This window comes from Pteropus medius, unplaced genomic scaffold (assembly GCF_902729225.1).
Source record: "Pteropus medius unplaced genomic scaffold, Ma_sr-lr_union100, whole genome shotgun sequence".
In the NCBI taxonomy this organism is placed as follows: domain Eukaryota; kingdom Metazoa; phylum Chordata; class Mammalia; order Chiroptera; family Pteropodidae; genus Pteropus; species Pteropus medius.
The window spans coordinates 10748483-10762969 of record NW_024354503.1 but is presented as its reverse complement, the minus strand read 5'-3'; the positions used below and the strand labels follow the sequence as shown (position 1 = coordinate 10762969).

The 14487-nt window shown below is 33.6% G+C and overlaps 1 pseudogene; it reads left to right on the top strand.

Moving 5' to 3' along the window:
• The first annotated feature begins 1570 nt into the window (after window positions 1–1570).
• On the top strand, window positions 1571–1689 carry LOC120596376 (uncharacterized; annotated as a pseudogene).
• The last annotated feature ends 12798 nt before the right edge of the window (window positions 1690–14487 follow it).

Sequence of the window (14487 nt, the reverse complement as noted above, 5' to 3'; positions counted from 1 at the left end):
AAGATACCAAACACAATGAAGTTTTAACAAAATAAATTTTTACAAAGAAAGTTGAACTTCAAAATCGATGACAGAAAAAAACATTATAAATCAAGGAGAAAAAAAAAACAAAACCAAAAGTGCTGAAGACTAATACAACACTCTTATCTTTTAAAAGGAAGTAGGTAAAAGAAAAAACAATCTAAGTAATATAATTAATCACATTATGTTAAACATTTCTATATATCGAATTTTTTTTCTATTTTTTTTATTATTATGGTGATATTGGTTAATGAAATCCAGTGTTTCAAGTGTACAATTCAACAGAGAGGCAATCTATATATCAAATTTTAGAAACTATAAAGAGGAGCCAAGTCTTAAATACTATTTGTATCAGTCAGTGGTTCCATTATAGGAAATAGAGATCACTCTAGCTATTTAAAGCAAAAGGCATTTGACACAGATGACTTAGTACAAAGTAGATGGAGAGGCAGGAGAACCAGGCTGAGAGATGATCCTCCAGCAGTGATTTCTAAAATCGCTCTGCCAAATAGGCCTGCAGGGTTGCTGCTACCTTTGCCATAATCAGAAAAGTGAATAATCGAATGAAGGCCATCTGTACTGTGAAGTTTAAGAACACACCACTGGAGCTCCGATCCAGGCATCAGGAAACTGCTGCTGATGCCTCCACCTCAAGTGCTTTTGAATTATCAGCTGAGCCCTCAAGGAATGCCATCTCTGTCTCTATTTGCTAGCAGCAGAATGCAAAACAAAAAGTTGTCCCCCACCTCACTTGCAGCTTCCCAATCTCAATATATGGGGTAGGCATTTTCAGTGTAATCTAATTTATATATACATCCCAAATTGCCAGTTGACTTTGGAAATGTGTTTTTTTAGCTTTCCAGCCTCTGTAGTATAAAAAGACTTCCTAGTAAATAGGCAGAATGGACACTGAGTATCCAATTAACCATGCATACCACATCCATGAGACTTAAATGAAAACGGTTTAAACAATGGGTATATATTTGGATGCAAATAATGTATTTTTAATGCTAAAAAACTAAATATGCAAATCATAGTATCAGATCATGAATTAATAAAACTGCTAATCAAAAATATATACGTAAGCAAATAAAAACAAACTCAAAAACTGGAATTAAAAATTATCCTATGGAATTCTTGGATCAAATGTGAAATGAAATCTACAGGATCCCTATAAAATAATGAAATTAAATATTTTATAACATTTTCAAAATGAGACCAAAGTTATGGAGAGTCAAATACATAGTGCTTCCGTTCTTATAGATCTTTGTTCCTGATCTTCTCCCTGAAATGAGCTATTCCTAATAATTTTGCCTGTCAATTGAAATAAGAAGATCATTTTTATATATTGAAATTTCAGTTTTAAGAAATTATAATTCTCTGGGTCATCAAGGATAGAGCGATAATGATATAACACCCTCAGAAAAATTATAAGTTGGTATGAAATCTTTGAAGGGCAATTTGACAATATGTATCAAAAACTTTCAAAATATGAATAAACTTTCATGCATTTTCATTTTGGAAATGTTATCCTAAGAAAGTAATCTGAGTCTATGGCCATGCCACCCTGAACACACCTGATCTTGTTTGATCTTGGAAGCTAAGCAGGGATGGGCCTGGTTAGTTCTTGGATGGGAGATCACCTAGGAAGACTGGGTGCTGTAGGCATAAAAAAAAAAGAAAAGAAAGTAATCTGAAATATACACAAAGAACATGAAATAAATTAGCTGGTATAGCACTATTTGGCAAAATTATCCAATGTTAGCAAAAGGTTAGATAAAATATGATACAACTTTAATATTCGATAATGTAAAAATAATGTTTTGGAAAAAATATCTAATGACTTGAGAAGTGCTCATTATATATTATTTGGTAAAAAAAAAATTTAGAATGACATGTACACCATGATCCAAATTTCTATATATACATTTATATATAAAAAATTATACTGGAAGCTAAATATAAATATATTAAAAGATTTTTATAGTGGCTGATATACCAATCAACATAGATTACATTATAATTTAGAAACAAACAATTCCAAAATCCCAGTGACTTAATATATAACAATTTATTTATTTGCTCTCTCGGGTTTTGCCGAGGGCACAGGCAATGGTTCAGGGCAGCTGTCTTCCATGTGAGAGCTCGGAACTCCAGACTAATTTGATCATGTGCCACTTCCAAAACAAGTCCTCCCATGATTGTAAGTGGCAGTGGAGAAGAGAGTCTGCAAAAGTCTACAGGTGGTTTTTTTCTCTTAAATTTATATTTCACCCATAAACAAGTACAAAAGATGCAAAGCCTGAGTATTTCAAACTAGAATCCAAAACTTCACTCACCCCAAATGGTTAAGTATCTCAAATCACTCTTGTACCTGAAAATTAGCTTCCAATTTATTTCATTTTTTGACAGTAATGTGCTGGCTAATCTTAAATGCCCTATTTACTCTACCACAGTCTCAATTACCCTAACTAAAATGAGAAGGAAATATTTACATCGAAGACTTGATGAAAATTCTAGAATATCTCATCAATAAGTAACAGTGAACTGAAATGTGATACACAGTTTATATTTGTCTCTCTGACTTTTTAAAGCACATTCCGCTTTCTCCTTTAGATAATGCTCATAAATGTTAAACACAATGGATTCTGGGATGATTTTATAGATGGAAATCATATTGTTATTCCACGTGACCTGGCTTTATTTTTTCCAGCGGCTAGCATTATTTTGTTTTGTTGTTCTCATAAGTTTTGCCAGGGTTTTATGGACTCTAATTTTCAAGCAGCTTGTATTGCCCAACATCGACTGGGGTCAGGGTAATATTTTAGTCATGCTCTTCATCTTGTGTATAACATTGTGTTAGCCCTTCTGCATTCCGAATCATGGCTTATTCTGGTGTGAATAAAACTGATTTTAATCTTAAAGAAGGGAACTTACTTCTGTAGCAAACTTTAAGGACAGAATCATGCCCTTTGTTAGAACTGGATTAACAGCAACTGAGAACCATAGTTAGAAGACCACTGTAGTTGGTACATAAACATAAAAAGTAATAGAAATACTGACATCGAACACATCCCAAATTACTGGATCTGTATTAGAGACAGATCTTAAATCTTTTCCTTTTGAGTTGTTCCATCTTCAAAGTGAGAATGATATGGTGTAGCAAGGATTTTTAAATGTGTTGTACAACTCACTGCTAATTAAAGTGCTCATGTATGGATACTACAAATAAATCATTTATTCAGAATAGGTGAGATGAGATAAATGATGGGGGAAAAAAAGATAAATTCTTTGGAAAGAAAGTTGTATATAGTATTAGATATATAAGATATATGTGATTTCTTGATTCCTTCTGCATGTGGTTATAATAAAATCCAACTTTTCCTATTTCACATGCAAACTGAAGTTGGGAATTGGGCTGGAAAGGGAATTTCAATTGGCTTTGACAGGTTGGAGTACTTTTCAACATGGCTTTGAGATAGTGGTTTTGCTTGGCTAATACACATTTTTCAATTTTGTCAATTGAGACAGAAACCCCAAACATTAGAAAAGTGTTTGAATACTGGCTGGTTTGTGCCAGGAAGGCACATTGACTTTGGTGTACAATGGTAAGATCATGAATTTTGCTAAATACAATTGCAAACACATGTTTTATTGCAAAGCAGGCAATGAAGAACAAATTATAAAAAAATAAACGATACAGAAATGGTTTCACTAAGAAACATTGAATAACACCAAGGATGTTTTTAAAAATTAGAAAAATTGTGCAACTACTACAACTACTTTTTACATTGCTAAAATATTAAAGAAACGTATTGGTTGTTTTGTTTCTATTTTTTAATAATTGAATCAAGGAGATTGAATCATGAAAGCTAGTATCTTATACATTCCGCCCAGAGAGATTATTAGTAAAGGCATTTTAAATGCATTAGGAACTAATTTCTGAACAATTGAAATTTTAATTTAATATTAAAAGAAGTCATTTCTGAAATTTTAGCCAGATTGGAGTGGTATGGATTTTGGACAAAGACCATTCATTACAAGACTCAAAGAAAAATGCATAATTACAATGTGATTTCCAAAGTAATTATATATAGAATAATTCTGAATAAGAAAATAGATGACATTTTAAAGTTTATGTCATAAATAGCATTATATTTTACTCCCTATTCATCATTTCATCATGTTACTGTTTCTTTAAAATAGTCCAGATATGTTCCATTATGCTAAAATATGGGACCATGATATATGGAATTCTTATTCAAGAATCTGTCTGTGGGCAAAGCAATGCATCCTGATTCTTGATTCAGAATCTCAAATGTTCTAGCTTTCTAATTTTCCAATTTGTTCAGATCATTTTCTAGTATTACAGCAACAGTATTTGCCCCAAAATTATTTCTGTGAGACCAACTGGTGGTGAAATTCTAAACCCAGAACTCTAGGGACATGCCAGTCCCATTTTTCTCAACTTATGAACAATAGGAAGGATTTAGTTTATTTATTCTTTTATTCACTCAATTTATGTCTTTCTTTGAGGTACACATACTTGTCTATGCTTCTCTGACATTTATCTTGGTAACATAGTCTGTTCTTAAATCATAAGTTCCTATAGGGTAAGGACCATGTTTATTTAATTTACTTTTGACACATCCAACCCAATGCAATAAAAATATGTGAACTTAACATATGATTCTGAATGATGGTGGCGATTATAATAATTTATGTTGTTTGTCTTTCATTTTTCAGTGGCATTTACTAGTAATTCACTCTTGATGACAGCAAAGTTTTGTGTATTTTTTGTATACATTTTCATACTTCTTTCAGCAAAAATATAACAAAAAACATAATGTGTAAAATTTAACTGCAATAGTTCTTTAATTGCATCCTATTTTTCTGGCTCCTTTCCATTTGTCTGACAGGATTATATAGGAGGCCAAATCTTTAAATTCTTTGCAATTTTTTCTTTGGATTAACAGCACAAGTCTGTTGATTATTTTGTATCAGTCACTATTAACATAAGGCAAACATTAAAGAGATGGGAAAGGGGCCGTTAAAAGAAAAATGCTACAGAACAATGCATGGTATTTCTCTTTCCACATTCTAATGTAATCCATCACGGCCAAGACTTTACCAATCTGCTGGGTTCCCAAAGAATCATGAACATTTTTTTCTTTTCTGAGATTTTCTCTTTTCTTTACAGTCAAAGAAACTCTATGCTTTTTTTTCAGGGTGGGAGCAGGCAGTTCAAAGAGAAGATCCATTGTCCTTGAAAAAGTAACTTAGAGTCACATTTTAATATAAATATATAACTATTAACAAGTATATTTAATAATACTAAGCTTTCTCATTGGAAAATCATGACAATACTGTTTGTTAGTTGGCATTTATAAGCTCTCCTACATTGTTTTATATGTTTATCCCTGAGTGATACCAAAACAACCGAAGAAATCAAAGTGTTCCAACAATGGAGAAAAGTTTACTGAAAGATGGTGCATCAACCTAATCGAATAATATTATATAGTAATTTAAAATATAATTATGAAGACTATATAATAATATAGAATAGTCTTAACAGTGTTAAGTGAAAAATTGATCATAGAATTACACAGACATCTGATTGGTTACCACTATTTATTTGTCAGTAAAGATTGGGACGAAACTTATTTGTTGATAAAGATTGAGATAAAACAACAGAAATGGAAAGGCAATAGCAGACCATAAAGACCGTGTGCATTGAGTTAGATCCAGGTTTCCTGAATCTGATTTCCAGATTTGCCATTTTTTAGTTATCATACCTTGAGCATAGTGTGCCTCAGTTTACTCATCTGATAAACAAGGATTGGTTATCTTCTCCATATGGCTGTTAAAGGATTAAACTGACATAGTGTATATGTTAAATACCAAGAACAATGCCTGGCATTTAGTATTACTATATGTATTGATGAATTTTTTTTTAAAAAGTAATCATTATTATATTGGTGAATAAAAGAAGATTTTGTGTTCTTTCTAGGTAATGTGAATTAAAAGATTGTATCATGTGAGTTAACTTCATTTGAAAAGCCAAAGAATTGCAGAAATAATTTAGAAAGAATAATAAATAATATGAAATAATTTTGGATTCTGAAAGTACAACCTAACTATCTGGAAAATTTAACCAATATTTCTAAAACATCTGAATAGTTAAGACTTTACTATTCTTAATTACTTTACTCCTATTTACAAATTGCCATCATGTTCTCTAAATTTATTGATAGTTACGTCATGTGCATTTGGCTATCACAACCAAATTGTACACTTAGTTTGTAATTAATATAATTTTATTTTCATGTAAATAGTGATAAACAGCCAAGTCTTATTTTCTTCTACAGAAAGAGATTTTTATAACTCATAACTTAGCTTTTCCTCAATGTGTCCACACACTTTTTTAGTGACTCATGTTGCTGCATTCTTAAGTAATTTCTTCAAATTCCTGATCTTTTTGAGCTCTTCCTTAAGGGTCTCTCAGAAGAGACTTTGTGGGGATCCAGAAATTCTTACAGGTCAGATACAGAACGTTTTATGGCTAATGCAGTTTAGGGAAGCTGGATGCTCCCCTGCTGTCATGTAGTTGCCAGGAATTTCCAGATGAATGGTCATCTCTACTTTATACCCGAACAAGTCCCCATAACTAAGTTCAGTTATTTTCTTCATTAATATCACCAACATTCAGACAAAGGGTGTTGGCCACAAGAATGGATGAATCCAAGGCAAAGACACTTATTTCATGGGATGAGGAAGTCCTCTATTTGGCTATTAGGATATCTGGCTCCTTTCAGTGTGGCTGTGGGAAAACAGGTTTATGATAATTTCTGAGGGGAATGGACTCCATCCTAAGCAAACTTGAGGTGGGTGGAGTAGCATTGCTTTTCCTTTGCCTGCTTTTCTTTGGTTTAAATTTCCCATAATAAAAGATAGAGGTATGACCCTGGAGTGGGGAATAAGTCACATGGAAACCTGGAGCACTGATCTCAGGCCTTTGGCTTGACATGTAGCTCCATGTAGTTCAGCCTAATTTACCAGCTAAGTTAGGGTTCCATGTTGATGTTTGGGGCCAAAGAGAACAAATGATAGTAAATCATTCCCTTACCTGCTGTTCTTGTTTATATTTCACTTGGACTTGACCGTTTCAGAAAAATGTTTAGGACTTCAGAGTCCATTTCTCAATCTTAGAAACTCTTGACTTAAGGGAAGCATTTTACAAAGTCATAGAAGCTAATATTATTTTAACTGATATGACAGTGAAAACTGATTCCAAGTCACACTTGGCCTTGGGTGATAGAAGATACACAGTATTATTTGAATCTGAGAAAATTAGCCAGGACCTGATTTCTAAGAATGAGCTTGTGTCACCATATTCTTTATAATCACCTAAGAACATCTTCTTTGAAAGATTAATGGTATAGATTATGAGGTTCAAGTTTCAATAGCAACATCATTACAATAGCAATAATGGGCCAATATTTAAACACAGTCTCTTTTATCTTTTTTGCTTATTTACATGTGTCCAGATCCCATTCCATGGAGCATGTGTTTACCTCAAGCCACCAGTCTTCTACAGAATCAAGGTAAGGACTTTCATATATAGTTATGATTGGTGCTAAAATCAGAGAAGTGAGCAGAGCCAAGATCATAATGAAAAGTCAGTATGCCATCAGCCAATGCAGTGATTCTGAATAAATCACCAAAGTTAAAGTGCTAATTAGATTTGTGGCCAGAATCTAAGAATAAGATTTGTGAGAATAAGAGCATCAAATTGAACTCCAAAAGACTGGAATTGTTAGTAGATGCGGTTTAATACTTGCTAAGGCAATGTACTCAGGCAGGCGCATACTTCATGTTTATAGGTCAATGAGAAGATGAGGCACCATGATTCCTTAATTCTAGACCAGTTTTTTCAACTTCATGGATATTAGTGTGTGTGTGTGTGTGTGTGTGAATGCTATTTTGGTGTACAAAGTAAAAAGTCTAGTTCTCTTTGAGGACAGGGAGAATATACTTTGATATTCGCTTTAATTTTTTTCATGTTACTTGGGCCCCATTTAGTAAATTTATTTTTGTTGTATTTAATGATATTCTGAAGTTTCCAAAAATGCTTTTTCTCAAGATGTATTTCACTGGAGAACATCTACAAGAACTCAGGAAAAAGTACTTAAGACTTTGTCTCAAATCTATGGATATTCACTTATCAGGCATTTTATTATATTATAATTATTCTAAATAAAACTGATTATTTATTTTCGTATATAGACTTATTCACATTTCCCCTTATAGAAGAGAATAAGACCATAGACTAGTCTTAAGAAATGGCTATTTGAATATTACACCTTAAACTAAAAAAGCATATTTTATCTTTTCTATCTCTTCATTGAAGTTCTCACTGTGTTTATCCATTCTTCTCTCCAATTTAGTGAGCATTTTTACGACCATTACTTTGAACTCTTTATTAGGTGAATTACTCATCTTCATTTCCTTATAGTTTTTTTTTTCCCTGAAGTTTTATCTTGTTCTTTTATTGGAATATATTCTTTTATTTCTTCATTTTGCTAACTATTTGTATTGGTTTCTATACAGTAAATGAAACAACCACCTCTCCCAAGTGACCCCATGTAGTAGATAAAACTTATCATTCAACCCTGTTCCAGCTCTTTGTCATTTCTCAAACTTTTATGTTCGTCCGTGCAGCCTATTATATTTTTAATAACTTTTAATAGTTGAGGATGTGTAAGACTATTCAGTGTCCATAAGAAGATCTCCATATCTAAGTTAGGCTGTTTTGAATTGAGATTCTCAGGTAGCTGCTTGTAAAAGTATATAAATATATACAGCCCTGTAGGCCCATAAGCATAAGCCCCTGAGACAAGCAATCTTGTGATGTCTCCTGGCTGGCAGTCACAAAAATTGGGGTTTCAGACAGGACAGGCATATAAGCTCTTTTTTGAGATATGTTGACAAATTGGAGCATGGCAGAGAGACAGCACCAAGATGGTGTCCACAGCCTAAGTTCCTTGAGAGCAGCTCTGTAGTTCACTAGATATGTGCCAAACCTGAGGCCTGTTGGCAAGGCCAAAGCTCCAGGAGAAGCAGAGAAGCCTCCTTCACAGAAAGACTGGGAGTGTGCCTCTCTGTGGACTGTGCAGTGTCCTGGGAATAGCAATCTGCCAAGAACCGTCTGTTCAATTGCCACAGTCTCATGTGACTCAGGAATGTAAGCCGCCTCTGGCCACCAGAGCCAGGGGATTAATTAGTGTCCCCTGGGTGGCAGTTGCAAAAACTGGGACACCAGATGTAAATGCCAGGGCACCAGCTGTCTGTAAAGCTCCCTTCCAGGAGACACTGTAGTTCAGCAGAAGGAGAGTGCAAAGATAGCACCCACCTTCCAAGTTCTCTGGAAATAATTACAATTAGCCCCTAGATGTGTGTTTAATTAGAAGCCTGCCTCTTAGGCTGCAGCCATTATGATTAGCTAGTAAGCCTCCTTTACAGAAGGACTGAGGTCTTGGGTCTGTTGCCTCTTGCTGTGCCCTGGAGATGGTGGCTGTTTAAGAATTCTTTCCTTGTTGATTACACTCTTGTGGGACTCACAAGCCTAAGTCTTACTAGCTGTCAAAGCCAAATGATGTAAAGGTGTCCCCTAGTAGCAGCTGCAAAAATTGAGATACCAGAAAAGTTGTGAGTTCCTTTCTGAGTGACCCAAATTATTATAGTTCCATGGGACCGGGAACCCAAGCTTCCCTGCTCTGGAGCCAAGCAGCCAAGAGGCGTCCCCTGGGTTGCTGCCACAAAGATCAGGGTACCAGATGCTTATTAAAATTTCTTTCCAGGAGATATTGGTACTCTGGAGCACAGCAAAGGGAGAACAAGAAGATGGAGTAAATCATTCTCTATCCCAAGAGAGTGTTCCAGCAGGATCCTAGTTATATGTGTTAAATTAAATTCCTGGCCCTCTGGCTGACTCTTTAATATAAGCAGGCAAGCCTCCCTCACTCTAACTCTGGATACAATCGGCTGCCTCTGAGATGGGCCCTGGAGTGGGTAAGTCTGAACAAATGGGCCCTTTAAGAGTTATCTCTTAGATTACTACAATCTTATTGGTCTCGGGACATGAGCCTTGTTGGTTTTCAAAGTTAGATATTTTAGGAGTTCATCTATCAGGCGCAAGTTCTAAAAGTTGAAGTGTGGGGTTTGAAACCATCTTTCTTTGGGGAGAAACTCTGGGTTTTGAGTTTTCTCCCAGTATAGGGTCACCATGAGGGGTAGGGTTTATGGCAAGATCATGTCCCAGACTCTTCTACCCACTTTGAGGTGGTTTTCTTCTCATTTTCTTGATGTATAGTCACCACTCAGCAAATCTTTAGTTATTTTTAAAGAGGGAATTGTTTCAAATGTAGCTGTAGACTCACTTTGTCTGTGGGAGGAGGTGAATTTGGGATATTCGTCACCATTTGAACTGAAAGCAAATAGTCACAGAACTGAAGAATATAACTGAACTAACATACCCTAGAAGGGTTCAAAAGTAGACCACATGAAGAAGAAAGAATAAGTCAACAGAAAGACAAGATAATGAAACCTACCCAATCAGAGTAAGAAAAAGGTAAAAAAATGGGAAAAAAAAGTGAAAATAGCTTAGGGGGCTTATAAGACAACATCAGAATGACTAATATTCATATTACAGATGTCCAAGAAGAGAAGATAAAGGGGCAGAAATCTTATTTGAAAAAATAATGGCTAAAAATTTTCCTAAACTGGGGAAGAAATAGACATCAGATCCAGAAAGCCCACAAAGTTATGAATAAGATGAACACAAAGAGAGTAGACCAAGACACATTATAATGAAATTTCAAAAGTTAAAAACAAGGAGAGAATATGATAAGCAGCAATAGAAAAATAATTTGTTACATGCAAGGAATTCCCCATAAGGCTATCAGCAGATTTTTTAGCAGAAACATTTCAGGCCAGAAGGGAGTGGCGTGATATATTCAAAGTGCTGCAAGAAAACAAAACAAACAAAACAAAGCAACAATAACAACAAAAACCTTCTAAACAAGAATACTCTGTCTGGCAAAGATATTGCTCAGAATTGAAGAAGAGATAAAAGAGATTTTCAGACCAGTAAAAGCTAAAGGAGTTCGTTGCCAGGAAACTGGCCTTATACGAAATGTTAAAGGGACTTTTAAGTTGAAAAGAAATGGTAGTAACCAGTAATAAGAACACATATGAAAACATCTCGTATGAAAAAATAATTTACCTTACCTCACTGGAAAAGTAAAAATGTGAAGGGATGATTAACCACTTCTAAAAGTAGCATGAAGATTAAAATACAAAAGTAGCAAAAATAACTGTGATTACAACAATTATTTGAAAAATACATAAGATGAAAAGATGTAAAATATGACATCAAAAACATAAAATGTGACGAGGGAAGAATAAAAATGTTGAGCTATATAATGGAATCAAACTTAACTTGTTATCACCTTAAAATAGACTGTTATAGATATAAATTGTTATATGTAAGCTCATGGTAACCACAAAGCAAAAACCTATAGTAAATACACAGATGATAAAGAGAAAGGAGTATGAGCATATCACTAGAGAAGGAGCAAAATGAGATAAAACCCCAAAGAGAGCAAGAGAAGAGAGAAAAAAAGAGAAAACTACAAAAACAGCCAGAAAACGATGAACAAAATGGCAATAAGTACATACCCATCAATAATTATATTAAATGTAAATGGCCTAGATTCTCCAATGAGAAGACATACAGTAGCTGAATGGATTAAAAAAATAAAACTGATCTATATGCTGCCCACAAGAGACTCACTATAGATGCAAGGACACACAGAGAGTAAAAGTGAAGGGATGAAAAAAGATATTCAAGCTGCGGTAATGATACTTACAGCAGATAAAACAATCTTTTTAAAAAGCGTAATAAGAGACAAAGGGGTCAATCCAAGAAGAATATACAACAGTTGTAAATATTTATGCACCCAACATAGAAGCACCAAAATATAAAGCAAATTGCAACAGATCTAAATGGAGAATTAGACAGCAGTACAATGATAGTAGGAAATTTTAATACCCTCCTTACATCAATGGATAGATCATCGATAGAAAATCAATAAAGAAACATGGGCCTTAAATGACACATTGGATCAGATGAATTTAATAGATATTTTCGGAACATTCTATGCAAAAGCAATAGAATACACATTCTTTTCAAGTATGCATGGATCATTTTCCAAGATAGATTGTATGTTAGGACACTAAAAAAGTCAATAAATTTAAGAGGATTGAAAAAATATCTAGCATCTTTTCTGACCATAATGTTATGAAACTAGAAGTCAATTACATGAAGAAAACCAGAAAATTCACAAATATGTGGAGATTAAACAATGTGCTACTAAACAACCAATGGGTCAAAGAAGAAATCAAAAAATACTTTGAGACAAATGAAAATGGAAATATAACATACCAAAATTTGTGAGATACAGAGAAAGCTGTTCTAAGAGGGAAGTTTCTGGTGATAAAAAAACAAGAAAAGTCTCAAATAAACAACCAAACTTCATACCTCATGGAACTAAAAAGGAATAGACAAAGGTCAAAGCTAGTAAAAGAAATAACAAAGGTTAGCAGAAATAAATAAAATAGAGACTAAAAAATAATAGAGAATATCAATGAAACTAAGAGCTGGTTCTTTGAAAAGATAAACAAAATTCACAAACCTTTAGCTAGACTCAGCAAAAAACAAAGAGAGGGATCAAATAAATAAAATTTAAAACGAAAGAGGATGTGTTACAACTGACATCACAGAAACACAAAAGATCATAAGAGACTATTATGAACAATTATATATCAACAAATTGGACAATCTAAAGGAAATGGAAACATTCCTGGAAACATACAACCTACCCAAACTGAATCACGATGAAATAAAAAAATGCGAAAAGATCAATTACTAGGAAAGAGCTAGATCAGTAAGCCTCCCAACAACAACAACAAAAAAGTCCAGGACAAGATGGCTTCACAATAAATTTTACCAAATATTTGAAGTAAAATTAATATCAATGCATCCAAAACTCTTCCCCTCCCCCCCAAAAAAAAATAGAAGAGGAGGGAACTTTTACAAACTCATTTTATGAGGCTAGCATTACCAAATGAGGCCGATTACCACAGACAAGGACATCACAAGAAGAGAAAATGATAATCCAATATTCTTGATAAACACAGATGAAAAGTTGTCAACAAAATACTAGTAAACAGAATTCAGCAATACATTAAAAGGATCATATGCCATCATCATGTGAGATTTATTTCAGGAATGCAAGGATGGTCAACATTTGCAAATCAGTAAATGTGATATGTCATGTTAACAAAATGAAGGGTAAAAATCACATGATCATCCCAATGGAGGCAGAAAAGGCATTTTACCAAATTCGACATCCATTAATGAGAAGAACTCTTAACTGAGTTCAGAAAGAAAATATCTCAACATGTTAAAGACTATATATAAGAAGCCCATAGCTAACATCGTATTTAATGATGAAAAGCTGAGAACTTTTCTTCTAAAATTAGAAGACAAGGATGCCCACTCTCACTACTTTTATTTAACATAGTACTTAAAGTCCTAACCAGAGCAATTAGATGAGAAAAAGAAATAAAATGCATCCAAATCAGAATGTAAGAAGTGAAACTGTCTCCATTTGCAGATGATATAATTTTATATATGGACAGCCCTAAAGACACCACCAAAAAACTGTTAGAACTAATAAAAAATTTAGTAAAGTTATAGGATACACAATCAATATACAAAAAATTAATTGTATTTTTAATACTCTAATAACAAACTATTAGAAAGAGAAAATAAGATAACTATCCATTTACGACTGAATCAAAAAGAATAAAATAACTAGGAATAAATTTAACCAAGGAGGTAAAAGATCTCTACACTGAAAACTATAAGTTGATAAAAGAAATTGAAAAAGACACAAATAAATGGAAAGATATGATAGCTCATGGATAGGAAGAATCAATATTGTTAAAATGTTTATACTATCCTAAGTAATATACAGGTTCAATGCAATTTCTATGAAAATACCAATGGCATTTTACTAAGAAATAGAACAAATTATTCTAAAATTTGTATGAAACCACACACAAAAAAACAAATAGCCAAAGCAATCTTGAGAAAGAAGAGTAAAGCTGGAGGTATCGTGCTGTCTGATTTCAAACAATATTATAAAGCCATGGTGATTATGGTATGATATTGGCAAAAACATAGACACATATATCAATGAAACAGTTATAGATAGCCCAGGAATAAACTCACATATATATGGTCAATTAATTTACAACAAAGGAGCTAAGAATATACAATGGGGCAAGGACAGTCCATTCAATTAATGATGTTGAGAAAACTGGACAGCCACATTCAAA